Source organism: Moschus berezovskii, chromosome 4 (assembly GCF_049115385.1).
Source record: "Moschus berezovskii isolate FMDL1 chromosome 4, NW_MosBer_1.0, whole genome shotgun sequence".
Taxonomy (NCBI): Eukaryota; Metazoa; Chordata; class Mammalia; order Artiodactyla; family Moschidae; genus Moschus; species Moschus berezovskii.
Window position 1 is genome coordinate 96,866,994 of NC_142463.1, and position 22,713 is coordinate 96,889,706.

Sequence of the window (22,713 nt, forward strand, 5' to 3'; positions counted from 1 at the left end):
GGGAATAGATACCGAGCACACGAGAAACTAGTCCCTGGCCTGGTTAACCCACCACTAAATGAACAAGAGGGGAGGATGGAAACTCAAGGAGTGGATGATTGACATCTTAAACTCAAGCCTCCAAAATGTGACCCATAAGGAGAGGCTGATCTAAGATTTTTAGATGAACAAAAATATTTTTACTAATTATCTCATATTCAAGCCAGTAGGCCACTGGTGTCTAACAAGTTCCATCCCACACCCATAACAGGTATGTAACCGTTTCTGCCTGGATTAGCCCCGCCTGGCATTTATCCATTAAGATAATAATTGAAACTGAATATAATTTGATAGCATATCATTCTTACCAAAATTTCATCTTGAAATAGGATGTTATGGCAATCCTGACAAATAGGATGATAAAGATCAACAAAGTGTTTATGTGAACTTGGTCCCTGCTGAAACTTGTAGTCCAAGCATGGATTATTTGAATTCTGATAATTATGAATAAAAGATTCACATGGCCCACACCCAGGGATTTGTGGTCATGTGGCTCGCTACTGAGAAAAACTAAGCATTAGTTAAAGCTGCCACATGGGAATAAATAATGTTTATTTTTAGAGTTTGGGGGCTTCTTTCTCTTATTTCCTCTACCTTCTTCTAAGTTTCTGAGGCCTGGGATCAGACTTTGTATAATTTCATACATAGGCTTGTTGTATCCTCCTGGTCCAATTTCTAAGCAAGTCATTTCCCATCTAGTTGCTGATTCCAAGGAGTCAAACAGTGCAGTAATCACTGTTGACATTCAGTCTTCATCTTGGTCCCTTGTTTGGTCACGAGATATCCCACATATTCCAAGCTAAAGCCAGAGGTTGCCACCAAACAATCAAAGGGATCTAGTGCCTTGAGAAATAGTGGATCCATTTATAGTGGAAGGAGGGAGAGGGAGAGGCTCATTTCTAAAGCAGATCAGGAAGGCACTATTCAGAGTGATTAGCTTAGGCAAACAGAAATCGGTTCACTGGCAGGAAAACACAAAGCCACGCTGGAACCTCAAGCTGAAACCATGGTTTCAAGTGCCTATTTTTGAAATCACATCCTTAGAGGATTTTCTATTCTCTATCCCAGCCAAGGGCCAGGGCCTTGTAATTCATTCTCTTACCCCAACAATAAAGCCCGTGGTTTGCTCCTCATCTTGCCATTCTTGAGCTACAGGAAACCAGACTCCAAGCTGACTCACTGTGTCACTCCTTTTTGGACTGGTACAATTAGGTGGGAACTGCCACTTGACCCAGCAACTGGGTTGGCCAGTGGCTCCTGCTGCTGTTCATTTAAGAAGAAGGGAGGCAGGCATCCTTTAAGGAGCCCTGGCCAAAGGTCTAGACAGTCCTTTAAAAGGGGTCTGGGGGCCATGTGCTTATTGTTGGGCTTCACCTGGCACTGATCTGCTGTGTCACTTTGACCAAGTCCTATCACCTTTCTGGGCTCAAGTTCTTGAACTGTAAGGTTCCATCAGTGATGATCTTTACATGTGCTTATTTGAGTCTAAATGTTTTATTTGCTTATTTGTGTTTGGCTGTGTTGGGCCCTTGTCGCGCCACGGGCTTTTCTCTGGTTGTGCTCAGTGGAGTCTACTCTCCAGTTGCAGTGTGCGGGCTTCTCTTGTTGTGGAGCAGGTTCTTTAGGGCACCTGGCCTCAGCAGTTGTGGTTCCCAGCTCTAGAGCACAGGCTCAATAGTTGTGGCTCACAGACTTAATTGTTTTGCAGCGTGTGGCATCTTCCTAGACCAGGGATTGAATCCGTGTCTCCAGCATTGGCAGGCGATCCTTTACCACTGAGCCACCAGGGAAGCCCGAGTCTAACTTTTTTAAACCAGAGACTCAGCTACCACTGCATTGGCCTCTCTTCAAAAGACATGGTCTTTTCTGTAGCTGTTAGATTCTGTTTCCTAAATACAAGGGACAGCTTTATAGTGTGCCTGATGGGATTTACTGACTCATTACAGTTTTAAAAATAGAACAGGTCACATAAAACTCTGCAAATTATCTCCCTGAGGCTGATAGAATTGGTAGCAAAGAGGCAGCATTTTCCTCTTTCAGGATTGAATTTGAACGTGCATGTGATGTTGGCATTGGAGGGATTTGTGTGCAGTAAAGCTTCCAAGTATTGGAGGAGAGACAGGGGAGATGCCATGGCACAAGATTTCCTGCATCTGAGCTCTTGGTCTGCCACCTCTTAGCCTGCTGGCTGTCTTCCCTCTGATCATGCTCAGCAACACCTTATCCACCTGGAAAATCTCCCCCATGTTGCCTTCCTCAATCCTTCCCCTCGCTCCCTCCTCTTTTCTCTTCATAAGCGCTGCTTTGTACCATGGGTGTTTGTGCCTATGTTTCACTTTCTCTCTCCTGGGCAGGGTCGCGTTGTAACCATTGGGTCCCCTCACAGAGCACCCGCGCATGGTCCTTCCTGCCCGTGGGAGGCAACTGGAGGACGGTGGGTGTGAAAAGGCACTGACCTGGTTCCCAGTTCCTTCCTCTTCTGCATGTCATGAACCCTCACCCATTTCCTGTGTTCTTGGATCTCAAAAAGTTCATCTGTCAACCACTTTATTGACTGCTGCGGCGGGCACCACGATGGGCCACCTACATCTCTCTGGAAATGAAGAAATTATTTCCCCAGGTCCCAGGAGTGCTGCTGGCAGTAAGCACTCAGTTGTTAGCCCATGATACCCTGCAGAGCTAAAGAGAGCCCCTCCTCCAAGGTCATGGCCACTTTCTCAGCAAGCCCCACGAATGACTGGACTATAAAAACCCAAGTGTTTGGTACAACTCTGAAGGGCCATTCCAGCTTCAGAGCATCCTATGGGATTAACCAAGGCCTTTATTAAGACTGTATCATCACCCAACTTCTCCCTGTGCCCTTCCCTTCCCTTTTATAGAGTCCTCCCTAATGGAAGTCACGCACACTAACCCAGTCTCAGAGTCTGCTTCCCAGGGAAGCTAACTTGCAACAAGTGCCTGCCCAGCACCACACATATTTCACTGGGGGTTAGAGTGGTGAACAAGCAAGTCCCTGCCCCCTGGAACATTCCTTCTACTGGGAGGAGACAGAAAATAAACAAATACACATAGGGTAAGTTCAAGTGGACAGAATAAGGAAGTTGGGAAGTGACTCAGAAGTGGAGGAGGAATGCTATTCTTAATGATTAGCTGAGAAGGCTTCACTGACGAGTAACACCTGAATAAAATAAGGAAGAGTGACGGGGAGGTATTTTGGGAAAGAGTACTGTAGGCAGTTGGAACAGCTACTTCAAAGATATTAGGCCAAAGGACTAGTGAGCATGATGGTAGCGGATGAGGACTCAGTCAGATCATGGAGAGCTTTGTAAGCCATCATGAGGATTTTGGATTTTATCTGGCATGAGAATGGGAAGCCATTGAAGATTTTGGTTAGAGTCACTTAGTATTTACATGAGCTGACCTTAAAGCATCACTCTGGATGCAGTGAAAAGAATAGATTGGCTGGGGGTGGAGGAGGAGGTGGGGATGGATGGGGAGGGGGGGTTGTTGATGCAAAAAAAGAAGCAGGGAGACCAGTCAGAAGACTATTGCCTCAGTCTAGGAGAGAGTCGATGGTGGTTTGGGCAGTTGTGGTAAGGAGATGGTACCAGGGTGTTACCTGGGTGGGGAGTAGTACAGGGATGGGGTTGGGGAAGATCATAGAGGATGACTTACATTATTGTAGACATTCTAGCTTCTTTATCCTGTAATATGTTCACAGGTATTTATTATAGTATATTAAACAATAAATAAATAAATGGAAAAGAAGGCCAAGCATTGACCAAAAACAAACAAACAAAAAATGAATATGGCATCAACAAAAGATTACAATTCATTCGTTTCTATACATCTGAAATTTAAAGGAAGAAACAGAGAGAGATGCTTATTCAAAATCCAAGAGGAGATGTTGGATAAGTCTTAAATTCAGAGCCTGGATATAAACTTGAGAATCATCAGCATCTAGATTAGGAAGTAAAGTATGGGAATAAATGTGATAGAAAAATATGGGGAAAATGTGTCTGAGGTCAGAAATGGGAACATTACAACATTAAGAAGTTGGAGAGCTGAGTAGAAACCAGCAAACGTGACTGAGAAAGAGAGGTCAGTGAGGAAAAAAGGAGAGGTTATCCCCTGGGTCAAATGATTGCTTGAAGGGTCAAGTAAATGAGGTCTAGGAATTGGACTTGTCAAAATGGAGGTCGTTGATGATCTCAAAGTTTTCGTAGGGTCCTAGAGATGAAAGCACAATTGGAGTGAGATCAAGAGAGACTTAAGAGGCTCAAAAGACAGCAATCATATAAATAATGCTCTTGTGGAATTTTCTATAAAAGGGGTGCAGAAGAATGAGATGGTAGCTGGAGGGCTGCATAGTCAAGAGAGGGATAGTTTAAGATGAGGGTTATTATTCATTCTTCAGTGAATATTTATTGAGCACCGACTAATTGTCAGGCACAATATTATACCTTGGGAAAAACCCCTTAGCAGATGCTCTGAGTGCCCAAGGCCACCGAAAGGCAGCTCTGTTTGACAGTTCTATGTAGGTTGCCAGCACCCAAGCACACACCAGAACACCTCTTTACTTTCTGCATCAGGGTTTTCTCCTAAATCAATCTGTATCCTGATGGGAATTATCCATTTGAGAGGAAAAAATGATGATGCAGGAAAGAGAAGAGTTGACTGCAGGAACAAACTCTTGAGTAGGCAGAAGAGAGTGGGATGCAGTGTACAGTTGGGAGAGTCGGACTTAGATAGGAGCTGGGACAAACTGTCCTTTGTGATAAGTGGGAAGGGAAAAATATGGGTAAGTTTGCAAGGGGGTGGTTGACTTAGGTGTGGGAGTGTGTGCATGTTCTTCTCAGATTAATTGCATTTTCTCAGGGAAGTAAGTAGCAAGGCCAATAGCTGAGTATTGAGGTCTGAGGATTTGGGGGTTTGAGGTTTGAGGAAAGAAGAAAAAGTATAAAACACTTATCCATAACATTGTCCTACACATGCTCTGTGCCAGGCGGTAGTCAAGGCTCTTGGGATACGCCAGTAAACAGAACAGAGATCCCTGCCCATGCAGATTTCACATGCCAGTGAATTTACTAAAGAAATGTATTCAGTTTGCCAGGCAGCACTTGGGACCCACTTGAGAGTAAGAATCAAATCTATACATGAAATTGGTCACATGATTTAGCAATGATCAGTTGCCTGAGGGCATTTCTGACTGTTCATTATAGAGGAAGAGGAAGAAATATATTTCCTCTATCCTCTTAGATTCAGTACCTGAAGCCAGCAATTGAATGACAAAAGACAGAGTAACGGGGAAAAGTTTTCTTTTGCATGTACATGAGGGCTTCACAGGAAATAAGGGAAAACTCAAAGACAAAGTTAGACCCTGATGCCCACATAGCACCTTCAGTTCAGTTCAGTTCAGTCGCTCAGTTGTGTCTGACTCTCCGCGACCCCATGAATCACAGCACGCCAGGCCTCCCTGTCCATCACCAACTCCCGAGTTCACTCAAACTCATGTCCACGTAGTTGGTGATGCCATCCAGCCATCTCCTAGCACCTTAACAAAGGGTAATAAATTGTGGACTTGAGACCGCTTGGACTGCAAGGAGATCAAACCAGTCCATCCTAAAGGAAATCAGTCCTGAATATTCATTGGAAGGACTGATGCTGAAGCTGAAACTCCAATACTCTGGCCACCTGATGTGTGGAGCCAACTCATTGGAAAGACCCTGATGCTAGGAAAGATTGAAGGCAGGAGAAGGGGACAACAGAGGATGAGATGGTTGGATGGCATCATTGACTCGATGGACGTGAGTTTAAACAAGCTCTGGGAGATTGTGATGGGCAGGGAAGCCTGGCGTGATGCAGAACATGGGGTCGCAAAGAGTTGGACATGATTGAGCAACTGAACAACAATAGATTGTGGAGAAGTGACTAGACAAAGGAAAGGGGGTGTTTGGGCTTCAGTGGACTGTGGGAGGGGACTAGGAAAGGTAGTAAAGGTCATTGAGTCAGGCTTGATATGCAGACCCAGTCAGTGCTGTCTCCAGCGATAAGAGTCATCTCTGGCGATTAAAATTTTTCTCCTCTTTCTGGTGCTGGAGAGGGAGAAATCTTTATAAATGTAAATTTGTTCCCTTCCAAGGGGAAATTTATGCCCTGTTTTCAGGCGGAAATGGGAGGGCAGAGTTTCTCCTGTATTTGCTATTTCTTAATTGCCTTCAGCTCAAAATAACCTGTAAGCCAAAGTGGTATGTTTGGGGGTGGCTTATTATGATCCCCTTCATCAGCTAAGGAAGTCCTGATTTCCAACAGAACAGTGTTGGAAAATATGAAGCAGAAATAGAAAAATTAAACATAAAAACTCACACTTTTTAGTGTCTGTCTAAAACTATAGAAAAGTCAACTTTATTTACGAATCCACCTCCTACTCCCACACTTCTTTATATCCCCGTTGCCACTGCTCTAGTTTAAGCTCTCAGTTCTCTGCTGGACTGTTTCAATAGCCTATTAACTTATTTCTCTTTTCCATTATTTTCTCTTTTTATGCCAGCCTATAAAACCTCATTAGATTACTTTTCCATAAATATAACTGTCAATGTGTCTGTCATTCTCCCTCTCAGAAGCCTTGGCTTCTGAGAAGGAGCCATTTATGGCTTCTCATTCCCTACCAGATAAAGTCTAAACTTATTTTTATTTTCCATGCTCCTTTCAATCTGAGTTCCAAAATATCCTTGCCACTTGAGTATCCCCATATTCCCTTACCTGAATATTCTGCTCCATTTAGACTGTTAATAATTTATTAAAAGGCCCTTAACCATTGCATGCTCCTGACACGTGTCATGCTTGTCACTTGAAATATACAACCTCGTAATATACTTGTTGGAGAAGACTCTTGAGAGTCCTTTGTACCGCAAGGAGATCCAACCAGTCCATTCTAAGGGAGATCGATCCTGGGTGTTCATTGGAAGGACTGATGCTAAAGCTGAAACTGCAATACTTTGGCCACCTCATGCGATGAGTTGACTCACTGGAAAAGACTCTGATGCTGGGAAAGGTTGGGGGCGGGAGGAGAAGGGGACGACCAAGAATGAGATGGCTGGATGGCATCACCGACTCTGTGGACATGAGTTTGAGTGAACTCCGGGAGTTGGTGATGGATAGGGAGGCCTGGCGTGCTGTGATTCATGGGATCACGGAGAGTCGGACACGACTGAGCGACAGAACTGAACTGAACTCAATGTACTTCTCCACACTCTCAAGTAGCATCTCTCCCTGCCCCCTAACACTGACCGCCCCCCCCGCCCTATCTAATACAACCAGTTGTTTACATTACCCGTTTAGCTCTTACATGTCTGAAATTGATGTTTATCATTTATATGTCTGTTTCTCACCTCCTCAGTTAGATTATAAGCTCCTTGTGTGTGGAAGCCATGCCTTATGCTGCTCTGTCTGATCCTCAGTGCTTTTGCAGTTGGAAAGTCAACACTTTTTCAGCATTTAATTTTGTATGCTGACTCAGAGACAAAAAGCATTCCATCAGGGAGCCTTCATGCAGCACATCTGATTGGTGGTTCCAATTACAGGAAGCTCATATGAAAAGCCACCTCCCATTTGTTTTCACTCCATTAGGAAATACTTTGTGTTAATTCAACACTTTGTCCTATGACCCATTAAGTAAAGCTACTTTGAAAGCAATTTAATTAAAACCCTGGGATTTTGCAAGATTGCCAAAAATTCAGTCTCTCTAGGCAGAGCTATGGCTTATCAAAGGCGGCATTTTCAGATATCAGCATAGTGGTGGAGAAGCCCAACAACTCAGGCTTGTTTAAAGAAGAAGTTCTGAGAAGTTTCTTCTACCTTGATTGAGGTCACTCGGAGATTTTGCAGGGATTTTGCAGATGTAGGTGAACTGTCAAAAAGCTTCAACATAAATAACACAGCCTCCTCTTCCCCACACATATACACACATACCCCCTCTTTATGTGTCTAAATAAACATAATAGCAACCTGGCTGTGCCAGCACAGCTCCAGCAATTACAGTTAAGAACAGCAATTACCACTTTGTAGAATCTAAGGTTCTCCATTCCCCAAATGAAAAGTCGCCCTGCTTGAAACTCTTTTCTGCACTGAGAACTGTCATTTTCCCAGCAAAGATTTATTGAAAGCTTGTAAATTTACCAAAGGTAAGTGGAGTTGCAGTAAACCATACAGAGAAAAATAAGACTTGGGTTCTTCCCTCAAAGAGTTTATAATCCACTAAACAGAAGACGGGTAATATTAGCATAAGGTAGCTACACTCAAGTTCAGGTGCCAGGAGACGTGTGTACATCAGAAACAGTGGCAATACACAGAAAAAGCGAAAGCTCGAATGAAGGAGAAAGGACAAGTCAAGAAAGACATCAGAAAGGGTGTCTTAAAGGATGCTCGATTGATTGACATTTTCTCAATTTGTTTAACATAAAGGGCTTCCCTGGTGGTGCAGTGGTTAGGAGTCTGCCTGTCAATGCAGGGGACAAGAGTTTGATCCCTGGTCAGGGAGGATCCTACACGCCACTGAGCAACTAAGCCTGAGTCTCAACTTCTAAGGCCGTGTGAGGCGACTACTGAAACCCCCATGTCTAGAGCCAGTTCTCCGCAGCAAGAGAAGCCACGGCAATGAGAAGCTCGTGCAACTGCAATGAAGATTAGCCCCTGCTCGCCACAACTAGAGAAAGCCCACATGCAGCAACAAAGACCTGCTGAAGCCAAAATAAATAAAATTTTAAAAATGTTACCATGTAACTCAACAACCCTCCCAACACACGTACGGAAAACAGGCACAAAAAAGTCTTATACACAAATATTGATAGCAGCCCTATTCACAATAGCCAAAAGATAGAAACAAGTCAGATATCCATCAATGGACTAACGGATAAACAAAATACGATCTATCCGTCCAACTGAATATTACTCATCCACAGAGTGAAATGGTGTGCTGATACGTGCTGCAACACGGATGAGCCTGGAAAACACCATGCTAAGCGAATGAAGCGAGGCACAAAGGCCACAGGCTGCGTGATTCGGTGAATATGGAAAGTCTAGAAGAAGTGACTCCATAGCATCAGAGAGCAGATTAGTGGTTTCCAGGGACGGGGAGGGGGCAGGCAGAAATGGGAAGAAACGGCTACAGGGAATTCCTTGGGGATGATAAAAGTATTCTGGAAATAGTGTGAATGGACAAACTGTCAATGTACAGTACTGAATGTACACAATGTCACTGAACTGTACACTTTAAGATAGTTAAAATGGTCAATTTTGTTATATAGGTGTTTGCTGCGATAATCGGAGAAGGCAATGGCAAGCCACTCCAGTGTTCTTGCCTGGAGAATCCCAGGGATGGGGGAGCCTGGTGGGCTTCCGTCTATGGGGTAAAACAGAGTCGGACACGACTGAAGTGACGCAGCAGCAGCAGCAGCAGCAGCAGCTGCGATAATACCAATTGAAATACACACAGTTGACCCAAGGATGCGGAAAAACCTGCAAGAGGGAACAGCATGCACAGATACAAGTGGATGTGAAACTGCCTGGTGGTGACTTCAGGAGTTTAGGTGTGACTGGTGCTGGTCACTGTGACCATCGCTGACCCTACACACTTCCAAACCCCACCAAGTGCCCCTCAGTTCAGTTCAGTTCAGTCGCTCAGTTGTGTCTGACTCTTTGCGACCCCATGAATCACAGCACGCCAGGCCTCCCTGTCCATCACCAACTCCCGGAGTTCACCCAAACTCACATCCATCGAGTCGGTGATGCCATCCAGCCATCTCATTCTCTGTCGTCCCCTTCTCCTCCTGCCCCCAATCCGTCCCAGCATCAGAGTATTTTCCAGTGAGTCAACTCGTTGCATGAGGTGGCCAAAGTATTGCAGTTTCAGCTTTAGCATCAGGCCTTCCAATGAACACCCAGGATTGATCTCCTTTAGAATGAACTGGTTGGATCTCCTTGCAGTCCAAGGGACTCTCAAGAGTCTTCTCCACCACCACAGTTCAAAAGCATCAATTCTTCGGCGATCAGCTTTCTTCACAGTCCAAATCTCACATCCATACATGACCACTGGAAAAACCATAGCCTTGACTAGACGGACTTTTGTTGGCAAAGTAATGTCTCTGCTTTTTAATATGCTATCTAGGTTGGTCATAACTTTCCTTCCAAGGAGTAAGCATCTTTTAATTTCATGGCTGCAATCAGCATCTGCAGTGATTTTGGAGCCCCCAAAAAATACACTTCTAAATCCCACCAAGGGGTTTTTTTTCCACTCCTTACATGAGTTTGGATAAACTTTGGGAATTGGTGATGGACAGGGAGGCCTGGTGTGCTGCGGTTCATGGGGTTGCAGAGTCGGACGTGACTGAGCAACTGAACTGAACTGAACTTAACTTACCTTCTTATCTATTCTCTAGCATCGAGTCTTTCAATAATTCAGTCAAGAAATATCTGTTAAGAGCTTACCATGTGCCATCATGGTTTGAGGCATTAGCAATGCTGAGACGCTAGACTCTGCAGTTTTGTTTCCCTTAGCTTGCACTGTATTACATCAGCTTCATGTCATGTATCCAGTTCCTTCCACCAAAACACAAACAAAAAACCCCTAAAGCTAGAAATTACCCTCATACTGCATAGCTAATACATTGGCAAGTTATGTCATTTTTCCTTTCAGAACACAGGTTTGCCCCCATCTCTCCACTTCTACCATCCACGTCCCAGCTGCCACAGCGTCTGTCTGAGACCATCTCAGCACCTCCAGCTCATCCCCCACAGCCACACTCCACGGCCAAAGCAGGCAACGTGACTCTTCCACAAAGTAAGTCACATCATGACACTCTCCTACTCAAAGCCTCCAAGGAGGTCCTCCCACACCTTAGAGTTAACTCCCAAATCCAACAGGGTCTTATTCTGTGACCTGACTACTGCTTTCTCCTTTGCCCTCAGCTCGTACTACTTGCCCCCTTCCTCACTCTGCTCCAGCACGCCCTGGACCCTGGCCTGCAGCCGCCTGGCCCTGCAGCCATCCCCTGAACACACAGGGTGCTTTCCTCACTCATCATCTTCAAGCGTCTTGTTCCCATGCTTGCAATGCTCATCTCCTGGGGCCACGTCCTCCTCTCAGACCTCGACTCCTGTCGTTTTCTGAAAGCCTCTCCTTATGATTCAGTCCCAAAGTGCTGCCCCTACTCTCCTTTCACCTCCTTTCCCTCTCCCCGCAAACCCCACCATTCTCAAGCCCGTATTCTGCTTTATTTTCTCCATGGCACTGTTTAAAACCATTTTATTTTTGTGTGTGTCTCTTGTATGCATTATTTTACATTAGAATAGTAAGCCCCCAGAAGGTGACTTTAGTCTCAGGTCTTGGAGAAGCAGAGGGGAAAAGGGAGGATCTCCAGGTCTCAGATTCTTTCCCTCATTTTCCAAAAAACCAGGTCAGCCCCCTTTTGGGCTTTTCACACCCTCTTGGTGACCTCTGTTTCCATATAGTTGTTTCTCGAAGTGTGGTCGGTGCCCCAATACATCCAAATCCTCTGGGATGCGGCTTAAACATACAGATTCCTAGGAACCAAACCTAAATCTCACTGAATCTTTATGTCCACAAGGTAGAGCCTGAAACTTGTATTGATATTTAAGCTCTCCAGGTCTCTCTTGCTTGATAAGCTTGAAAACCACTCTTTTGTAATTTCAGTGATTGCCTTTCCTGATTTTCAAATCTGTTTCTACTTCTTGTTTCTAAAGGATCCCCAAAGTTTGTTGATTCTGTTTTCTTGCATATGTGCATGCGTGCTAAGTCGCTTCAGTAATGCCCACCAGGCTCCTCTGTCCATGGGATTCTCTAGACAAGAATATTGGAGTGGGTTGTCATGTCCTCTTCCAGGGGATCTTCCTGACCCAGGGATCGAACCTGAATCTCTTACATCTCTGATATTGGTAGGGGGGTTCTTTACCACTAGCGCCGCCTGGGAAGCCTTGATTCCTTCAGTTCAGTTCAGTTCAGTTCAGTGGCTCAGTCGTGTCTGACTCTTTGCGACCCCATGAATCACAGCACGCCAGGCCTCCCTGTCCATCACCAACTCCCGGAGTTCACTCAAACCCATGTCCATCGAGTCAGTGATGCCATCCAGCCATCTCATTCTCTGTCATCCTCTTCTCCTCCCGCCCCCAATCCTTCCCAGCATCAGAGTCTTTTCCAGTGAGTCAACTCGTTGCATGAGGTGGCCAAAGTATTGGAGTTTCAGCTTTAGCATCAGTCCTTTCAATGAACACCCAGGACTGATCTCCTTTAGAATGAACTGGTTGGATCTCCTTGCAGTCCAAGGGACTCTCAAGAGTCTTCTCCAGCACCACAGTTCAAAAGCATCAATTCTTCGGCAAACAGCTTTCTTCACAGTCCAACTCTCACATCCATACATGTTTAGCATCTCTTAAATCTGTGTGCTCTGTACACACCCGTTTGTACGGTTCAAGCATCTTGACTTCATTTGAATCACTACAATCATCACTGGACTCGTATATGTTTGCCTTCTAAACCACTCAGTTAAATCATTCCACTTCCCCTTCCAAAAACCACCAGTGCTTTTCCCTTCTCCCCCTGGTGGGCTCCTTGCCCATCACTTTTTAGATTCTTCTTTAAGAAGGACCAGTTTCTGCACTGGTTTCTCCAGGAAACTTCTCTTTTCTCAGCTGAAATGTTTTTTCCTCCTTTTATGTTGCCCAAAGAACTCTGCTATCAATATTTCTTTATGGTACTTATTCATTTTGCCTTGAGTAGAATTATTTATCTGTTTTACTTCCTGTAATTCATGAGTTCTATGAGTGCAGGAAATGTGAATTATTCATCTTTCTTCTATCCAGAGGACAGAATGCTCAATAAATGTTTGTAGTATGAATGACTGAACTCCTGTTTGGTTCAAAATACACTTTGTCATTCTGTGCTTTTTTTTTGCTTCCTGTAGTTAAAAAGAAACCCACAACATAGTAATTCAAAAAAATAGGATCATTCATTTCTGCCATAAGAAAAACACTGACAGGTACTTACATCTATTTATGATAATAATCAATTTAGATATTATAATGAAATTCAAAAACAAATTTATCATCATCAAGGAACATAAAACCATTTACTAACTGTAACAGAGCAAAAAAGCCTTGAGTTCTCAATCATGGTCACAAAACAGAATTGTAAATTAAATGCAAAGACAGGCAGTCTGTTGTGAGTATTCAATTTGTAAAGTAATTTAAACATAAGAATGATGAGAGTCGATATTCGGAACTCCACCCTTCAAGGTAATTTTCCCTCTTTCCCCAGTTTGGAATAATTTTTCCCTCTAAGAGAAGGCAGATGTAAAGCTTGGCTGAGCTGTGGGGGTCTGAGGACAGCTGCCCACATTTGTCCCCATCACTGCAGTAGTCTCTTCTACTGCTAGGCTGAGGGAGACATGTCCGCAACACTGTAGCAGAGAACCTAAAACGGACTTTTTTCCCCAAGAAAATGATGTTATAGATGAGGTTCAGTTCAGTTCAGTTCAGTCGCTCAGTCATGTCCAACTCTTTGCAACCCCATGAATCACAAATCACAGCACGCCAGGCCTCCCTGTCCATCACCAAATCCCGGAGTACACTCAAACTCATGTCCACAGAGTCGGTGATGCCATCCAGCCATCTCATTCTCGGTCGTCCCCTTCTCCTCCCGCCCCCAACCTGTCCCAGCATCAGAGTCTTTTCCAGTGAGTCAACTCGTCGCATGAGGTGGCCAAAGTATTGCAGTTTCAGCTTTAGCATCAGGCCTTCCAATGAATACCCAGGACTGATCTCCTGTAGAATAGACTGGTTGGATCTCCTTGCAGTCCAAGGGACTCTCAAGAGTCTTCTCCAACACCACAGTTCAAAAGCATCAATTCTTCAGCGACCTGTATAAAAATAAAGCTTTTAATGTTCTCTCATATTTTAGGTAGGGATCTAGCGGGGTAACCCAACCATGTAACTTTAATGGTTTGGGCAAATACACATTAAATTCTTATCAACAGACCAACTTTTGAAACACCCTCTTTCTGCAGTTTTAGCAGTTAGAAAAAACCCTCTCCTTTCCTCATTTAGTCCTGTTGACCTTGCCAAATGTCCTTAGGTTCTTGCCTCTAATGACTTGTCCTGGGGTATGGAAGATAGCACAAATGGACATAACATTTGCTGAATCACACTTTAAACCCCCTACAAGAGGCATTACTTAGAAAAAATAATACAAAAATGAAACTGTACAGACAAGGAGACATTGAAGATAATTTTGAAATGTTCTTTCTGTTGAAATGTTCTTTCTGAGATTTATTGCTATTATACTCTATTCATTTGCACAAAGAACAATTTATTTCTCACATAGCTCACCCCAAACCTATGCTGCTGTTCTCGTCTGTCTGCCCAGAAATCATAAACTCACAAGGTTGGAGGAGCTCTTGGAGATCATCTTGTTCAATGCCCTCATTTGGCCTGCAAACACAATGAAGTTGCTTCCGCTTTATCTTTATCATAAATTCTATAGGCCACAATGCTCTGAATGCTTTCTATGCATTCCAAACATAGCCTATTGGGTTTCATATTGAACCAGCTCTGATTTAAAAGCTGCAGGGAAAATTAATACACGGTGAGTCTTTGGATAATACAAGTCAGAAAATAATTCCAGAATCAATTCTGTAAAATGGATTCCTGGAAATAAAAGACCACAGACTCAAAATTTTAGATTAAGACTCTGTGAGGGAGTGAAAGTCACTCAGTCATGTCCCACTCTTTGCAACCCCATGTACTGAAGTCCATGGATTTCTCCAGGCCAGAATACTGGAGTGGGAAGCCTTTCCCTTCTCTAGGGGATCTTCCCAACCCAGAGATCAAACCCAGGTCTTCCGCATTGCAGGCAGATTCTTTACCACTTGAGCCACAAGGGAAGCCCTAAGACTCTGTAGGCAGGAACAATTAATAGGAGAAGCACCTAATAGCAATGGCTTAACTCCCAGCATCCTTGGCCCTTTGGAGATAAGCTGTTTCTTTCATCTAACTTTTTGGAAACTAGCTTAGTAATTTAAGCAAGTAGCTAGAGGCCTTTTTATAAGATCTGTTTTTGTGGTCAGGGATCTCTTTGTACAAAACCTTCTCTCCCACCCCACCCCCACAATCGGGAATTTCTTAACAGGAAAGCTTGGAGCAGGAGTACCTGGCAACACAAGGGAGTTGTTTTCTGGGGTCTCTTGTGATACAGGAGAGTTTTTTTAAGAATTAATTTATTTTAAATTGGAGGATAATTACTTTACAATATTGTGGTGGTTTTTGCCATACATCAACATGAATCAGCCACAGGTATACATGTGTCCCCCCAGCCTGAACACCCCTCCCTCTTCCCTCCCCACCCCATCCCTCTGAGTTGTCCCAGAGCACCAGCTTTGGGTGCCCTGCTTCATGCATCAAACTTGCACTGGCCACCTATTTTACATATAGATATAAATATGTAAAAATGGTAATATATGTTTCAATGTTCTTCCAAATCAACCCACCCTTGCCTTCTGCCACTGAGTCCAAAAGTCTATTCCTATCTGTGTCTCCTTTGCTGCCCTACCTGTTGGATCATCATGACCATCCTTCTAAATTCCCCATATATACGTCAATGTACAGTATTTGCCTATTATACAAAGTGGAGTAAGTCAGAAAGAGACAGATACAGGAGGGTTATGGGTGCACCCAGAGAGGGTGAGTGGGGTCTTCTTTAGGTGGTAGAGAAGATCAGGAAATAGAGGAAGATGACAGAAAAGCAAACATGCTATACATGGATGCAGATAGAAAACTATTGAAAACCAGAATGAGAAAATAGCCTCTGATTCAAACTCAAATTGACTCTTCAGCCAGGTCAGTTCCACCTTGATCTGAATTCTCTATTGAGAGTCCTTGCAATATTTTGTTTTTAAAAAGAGTTGTATTAAGGAGTGTTCAAAAAGACTTGATAACCATTGATTGAATTTGATTCCCTCCATTTAAATCAATTAAAAGACATTAAGTGAGCACCTGCTACACTTCGTAAATTATGCTGGTTTCTGGGTTTATAAGGATAAATAAGACACACTTCCTGCTCTTCAGAGGTTTATCATTTTGTGGGAAAGACAGACTCATCAGTCACCACAGCAGAGATGATAAGAGCTATGGGAACACATACAGAAATGAAGCAGCAATTAATTCAGCCTGAGAGAGTCAAAAAAAGCTGTAAAAAGATAACATCTGAGTTGGACTTGGAATATGTCAGAAGTTTGTCAGGTGGACAAATAGGATAGGCACACTCAAGGGCAAGTGTGGGCATCTAAAATGAGAGAACTAGATTCCAACTAAACTCACTTTCTCTTGTTTTCCTTTCCTCCTGTACATACACTCCTCATTTGTACTTGATTTATTTTCCCCCTCATCTCTGCTTTATTTTAAAACAACTTTGTGGAGATAGCATCAACATAAAATGAACTGTACCGATGTATAGTGCATGATTTGAAAAGTTTTGAAATATGTACCCATTCATGGAACCATCACCACAATCAACGTAGGGACAATATCTGTCATCCCCAATTTTCCCTACACCCCTTCGTCATTCCTCTCTCCCGCCCCACTCTGCCGCACCTCACCCTCTTCTTCCTGACAAAGACTGATCTGATTTCTGACATTCTAGGTTAGTTTGCGTCTTCAAGAGTTTTGTGAAATGGAATCATATGGTCAATACTTATTTTTGTCTGGCTTCTTTCACTCGGCTGATTGATGTTGTTGTGTGTATCTGCAGTTCATTCCTTTGTACTCCTGAGTAGTTTTCCATCATCTCTGCCTTTTCCTCTGGGTTGGTGTATTCGTTCAGTGCTGTCTGGCTATCTCATGTAGAAGGAAGTCTGGCTCATGGAACTCACAAGGTTTACCTTTTATGGCTGCCTGACTGATCCTCATTCTGGCCCCAAGTTCAGAAATTTCGGAGAAGGGCTCTGACTGCCCTATCTTGGGCCAGATACACCTCTGAGCCAAAGGACTGTGGGTGGAGAGGCATAAAGAACATAGCAAAGCTATGAGAATCTTCTGGATGTGTTTGATGCCAGTCTTCAGCCCACTTGGGAATATCCTTCTGACCTCCTTCCTTGCCCTACTTTTCAGCTTCTCATTGAAATTGTAAAGAGCCTTATACTAGGATCCATTCCAAATGAATCAAATAAAAGAAGTAAAATATAAATCTGAAAAGGAAAGCTCCTCTATAAATTCAGAGTAAAAAAAACCTTCTAACTATGATATAAAAACTAGAAGGCATAAAATATAAGAGTTAAAAATTAAGTTCCATAAAAATAAAAATCATTGCTTGGCAAAATCTCCTTGAGCAAAGTAAAAAGACAAATGGTGAAATGGAAGCGAATTGTTTATAACTCATTTCACAAAGTTTAATGTTTTTAATATTTTAAGAGCTTCTATGGGTCAATAAGAAAAAAAAAAAACAATTATCCAGAGAAAAGTTAGGAAAAGAATGTAAAGAAATGGTTCACAGATAAAAGAAATACAAACAACTTTTAAATACATGAATAGTCAACCTTTCTTATATTAAGAGCAACAAATTCAAAATACAGTATCATAATATAATATCATTTCACTATCAAATTAGTAAAAGAAAAAATCTCCCTAGCAGGACTTTCCAGGGAGAAAACAAAGAACCAGATGAGAGTTGGGGTGCCACTGCCTCCAGCCAAGGCTCCTTGCCCTCTCCCTGAGGACAGTGTCAACTACTCACCACCCCTTTGCAATAGCCAAGCCCAGAACCAGAGCATCCTATCCCTTCCCACCAGCCAACAAGAAACAAAAGCAGTGAAAGCACCAAGTTTTGTTGCTATAAGAAACCACCCTAAGTATTAAAATGGTTTTGGCAAGGAAGAGGAAAACGAGCATTCTACACGACAGTTTCCGTCATTCCAGTGTCACTTGATGCCACCCCCGTTGCTGTTATTCAATCACTCAGTTGTATGCTACTCTTTGCCACCCCATGGACTGCCAGGCTTCCCTGTCTTTCACTCTCTCCCGGAGTGTGCTTAAACTCATTTCCATTGAATCGGTGATGATATCCAACCATCTAATCCTCTGTTACCCTCTTCTCCTCCTGTCTTTGCATTCCCATAGGTGGGCAATTTAGTAATAAACATCAAAATTGGATTTTCACTGGAGCAGTGTTTGCTGTGGTCTTCCCAGCTGGCTCAATGGTAAAGAATCTGCCGGCCAATGCAGGAGACGGGAATTCGGTCTCTGGGTAGGGAATATCCCCTGGAGAAGGGAATGGCAACCTACCCCAGTATTCCTGCCTGGGAAATCCCATGGATAGAGGAGCCTGACAGGTTACAGAGGTCATGAAAAGAGTAGGACATAACTAAACAACTAAACAATAGCTGCTTGTTATGGTAAGAAATCGGTAACAACTTAAATGTCTTCCATTAAGAGGTTGGCTAAACCTGTTATGATACACCTGTTCAACAGAGTACTATGTAGTTATAAAACGAGAAGGAGGGTTCTTCTTATGAATTAAAAAATTCCCAAGATGGATTATAATATTAAAAAAATAAAATGCAGAATAAAATGCATACGGCGCTCTCATTGCTATATTTGCTTGCACACATTTAAAAAATCTCTGGAAGAATTTACAGGAAATATTAACATGGCTACCAGTTTGGGAAAGTGAAGTGGAACTGGACATGTAGAAGACAGGGATAGAAAATAGACACATATAAGTAAATAAATTAATTTAATTTTGAATCATATAAATGTGTTACTATACTTAAAAGAGTAAGTAATTTTTTAAAAAAACTCTATTACTTGTCTTAAGTTGAACCAAGCCATTTTCTTCTAAGCTTTTTGGTTTAAGGAAAGTTTAACTTTCAGACTTGCCTTAGTTTAGCAAACCAGAAAGTTTAGATTTCAATACAGTTCAGTCACTCAGTCGTGTCTGACTCTTTGTAACCCCATGGATTGCAGCACACCAGGCCTCCCTGTCCATAACCAACTCCCGGAGTTTACTCAAATTCATCTCCATTGAGTCGGTGATGCCATCCAACCATCTCATCCTCTGTCGTCCCCTTCTCCTCCTGCCTTCAATCTTTCCCAGCATCAGGCTCTTTTCAAATGAGTCAGTTCTTCACATCAGGTGGCCAAAGTATTGGAGCTTCAGCTTCAGCATCAGTCCTTCCAATGAATATTCAGGACTGATTTCTTTAGGATGGACTGGTTGGCTCTCCTTGCAGTCCAAGGGACTCTCAAGAGTCTTCTCCAACACCACAGTTCAAAAGCAGAAATTCTTTGGCGTTCACCTTCTTTATGGTGAACCTTTAAAGGTGAATCTCTTTATACTTTCTTTATGGTCAAACTCTCACATCCATACATGACTACTGGAAAAACTTTAGCTTTGACTATTTGGACCTTTGTTGGCAAAATAATGTCTCTGCTTTTTAATATGCTGTTTAGGTTGGTCATAACTTTTCTTCCAAGGAGCAAGCGTCTTTTAATTTCATGGCTGCAATCAGCATCTGCAGTGATTTTGGAGCCCAGAAAAATAAAGTCTGTCACTGTTTCCATTGTTTCCTCATCTATTTGTCATGAAGTGGTGGGACCAGATGACATAATCTTAGTTTTCTGAATGTTGAGTTTTAAACCAAGTTTTTCACTCTCCTCTTTCACCTTCATCAAGAGGCTCTTTTGTTCTTCACTTTTTGCCATAAGGGTCACATATCTGCTTATCTGAGGTTATTGATATTTCTCCTGGTAATCTTGATTCCAGCCTATGCTTCATCCAGTCCAGCATTTCTCATGATGTACTCTGCATAGAAGTTAAATAAGCAGGGTGACAGTATATAGCCTTGATGTACTCCTTTCCTGATTTGGAACCTGTCTGTTGTCCCATGTCCAGTTCTAACTGTTGCTTCCTGACCTGCATACAGATTTCTCAGGTCAGGTGGTCTTGTACTCCCATCTCTTTCAGAATTTTCCACAGTTTATTGTGATCCACACAGTCAAAAGCTTTGGCATAGTCAATAAAACAGAAGTTGTTGTTTTTCTGGAACTCTCTTGAATTTTTGATGACCCAATGGATGTTGGCAGTTTGATCTCTGGTTCCTCTGTCTTTTCTAAATCCAACTTGAACATCTAGAAGTTCACGGTTCACATACTGTTGAAGCCTGGCTTGGAGAATTTCGAGCATTACTTTACATTACTTGTGTGAGATGAGTACAATTATGTGGTAGTTTGAGCATTCTTTGGCATTGCCTTTTTTTGGGATTGGAATGAAAAGTGTATGTGTGTTAATTGTGGAATGAAAATATGTGTATTTGTGTGATATAGATATGTAGCTATCAGGAATTTAAAGCAAGATTATAACACTAAACCTAAAGATCACACAAATACACATATTAACATATACAATGGGGTACACACTATACATGGACATTCTTGGACACTCCTCTGGGCCAGCATAAGATCTATGCAGAAGATGGAGCACACACACAACTCCAAAACAGCTGAGCAAGTGTAAATATCTATGGAGGGAGAAAACAGAGTCTCAGTCCAGTACAGTCGACTCTTTGTGACCCCATGAATCACATCACGCCAGGCCTCCCTGTCCATCACCAACTCCCGGAGTTCACTCAAACTCATGTCCATTGAGTCGGTGATGCCATCCAGCCATCTCATTCTCTGTCGTCCCCTTCTCCTCCCGCCCCGAATCCCTCCCAGCATCAGAGTCTTTTTTTAGCAATTTGATCTCTGGTGCCTCTGCCTTTTCTAAAACCTGCTTGAACATCTGGAAGTTCACGGTTCACATATTGCTGAAGCCTGGCTTGGAGAATTTTGAGCATGACTTTACTAGCGTGTGAGATGAGTGCAATTGTGTGGTAGTTTGAGCATTCTTTGGCATTGCCTTTCTTTGGGATTGGAATGAAGACTGACCTTTTCCAGTCCTATGGCCACTGCTGAGTTTTCCAAATTTGCTGGCATATTGAGTGCAGCACTTTCACAGCATCATGTTTCAGGATTTGAAATAACTCAACTAAAATTCCATCACCTCCACTAGCTTTGTTTGTCGTGATGCTTTCTAAGGCCCACTTGACTTCACATTCCAAGATGTCTGGCTCTAGGTGAGTGATCACTCCATTGTGATTATCTTGGTCATGAAGATCTTTTTTCTACAGTTCTCCTATGTATTCTTGCCACCTCTTCTTAATATTTTCTGCTTCTGTTCAGTTCAGTTCAGTTCAGTTCAGTTCAGTCGCTCAGTCGTGTCCGACTCTCCATGACCGCATGAATCACAGCACGCCAGGCCTCCCTGTCCATCACCAACTCCCGGAGTTCACTCAAACTCATGTCCACAGAGTCAGTGATGCCATCCAGCCATCTCATTCTTGGTCGTCCCCTTCTCCTCCCGCCCCCAACCTTTCCCAGCATCAGAGTCTTTTCCAGTGAGTCAACCCGTCGCATGAGGTGGCCAAAGTATTGCAGTTTCAGCTTCAGCATCAGTCCCTCCAATGAACATCCAGGATTGATCTCCTTTAGAATGGACTGGTTGGATCTCCTTGCAGTCCAAGGGACTCTCAAGAGTCTTCTCCAACACCACAGTTCAAAAGCATCGATTCTTCGGCGATCAGCCTTCTTCACAGTCCAACTCTCACATCCATACACGACCACGGGAAAAACCATTGCCTTGACTAGACGGACCTTGGTTGGCAAAGTAATGTCTCTGCTTTTTAATATACTATCAAGGTTGGTCATAACTTTCCTTCCAAGGAGCAAGCGTCTTTTAATTTCATGGCTGCAATCAGCATCTGCAGTGATTTTGGAGCCCAAAAAAATAAAGTCTGACACTGTTTCCACTGTTTTTCCATCTGTTTCCCATGAAGTGATGGGACCAGATGCCATGATCTTTGTTTTCTGAATGTTGAGCTTCAAGCCAACCTTTTCACTCTCCTCTTTCACTTTCATCAAGAGGCTTTTGAGTTCCTCTTCACTTTCTGCCATAAGGGTAGTGTCATCTGCGTATCTGAGGTTATTGATATTTCTCCCTGCAATCTTGATTCCAGCTTGTGCTTCTTCCAGCCCAGCGTTCCTCATGATGTACTCTGCATATAAGTTAAATAAGCAAGGTGACAATATACAGCCTTGACGTACACCTTTTCCTATTTGGAACCAGTCTGTTGTTCCATGTCCAGTTCTAACTGTTGCTTCCTGACCTGCATACAGGTTTCTCAAGAGGCAGGTCAGGTGGTCTGGGATTCCCATCTCTTTCAGAATTTTCCACAGTTTATTGTGATCCACACAGTCAAAGGCTTTGGCATAGTCAATGAAGCAGAAATAGATGTTTTTCTGGAACTCTCTTGCTTTCTCCATGATCCAGCGGATGTTGGCAATTTGATCTCTGGTGCCTCTGCCTTTTCTAAAACCTGCTTGAACATCTGGGAGTTCACGGTTTACATACTGCTGAAGCCTGGCTTGGAGAATTTTGAGCATGACTTTACTAGCGTGTGAGATGAGTGCAATTGTGCAGTAGTTTGAGCATTCTTTGGCATTGCCTTTCTTTGGGATTGGAATGAAGACTGACCTCTTCCAGTCCTGTGGCCACTGCTGAGTTTTTCAAATCTG

General features: G+C 43.1%; 1 long non-coding RNA gene across 12 annotated transcripts in view; it reads left to right on the forward strand.

Moving 5' to 3' along the window:
- LOC129541691 (uncharacterized) overlaps nucleotides 1-22,713 on the forward strand; it is a 60,325-nt gene that overhangs the window by 12,575 nt on the left and 25,037 nt on the right. For all 12 annotated transcript variants that reach the window (XR_016037278.1, XR_016037276.1, XR_016037270.1 and 9 more), the window contains one exon: nucleotides 10,733-10,876. This is a non-coding gene — a long non-coding RNA (uncharacterized LOC129541691). The remainder of the gene's footprint in view (nucleotides 1-10,732; nucleotides 10,877-22,713) is intronic.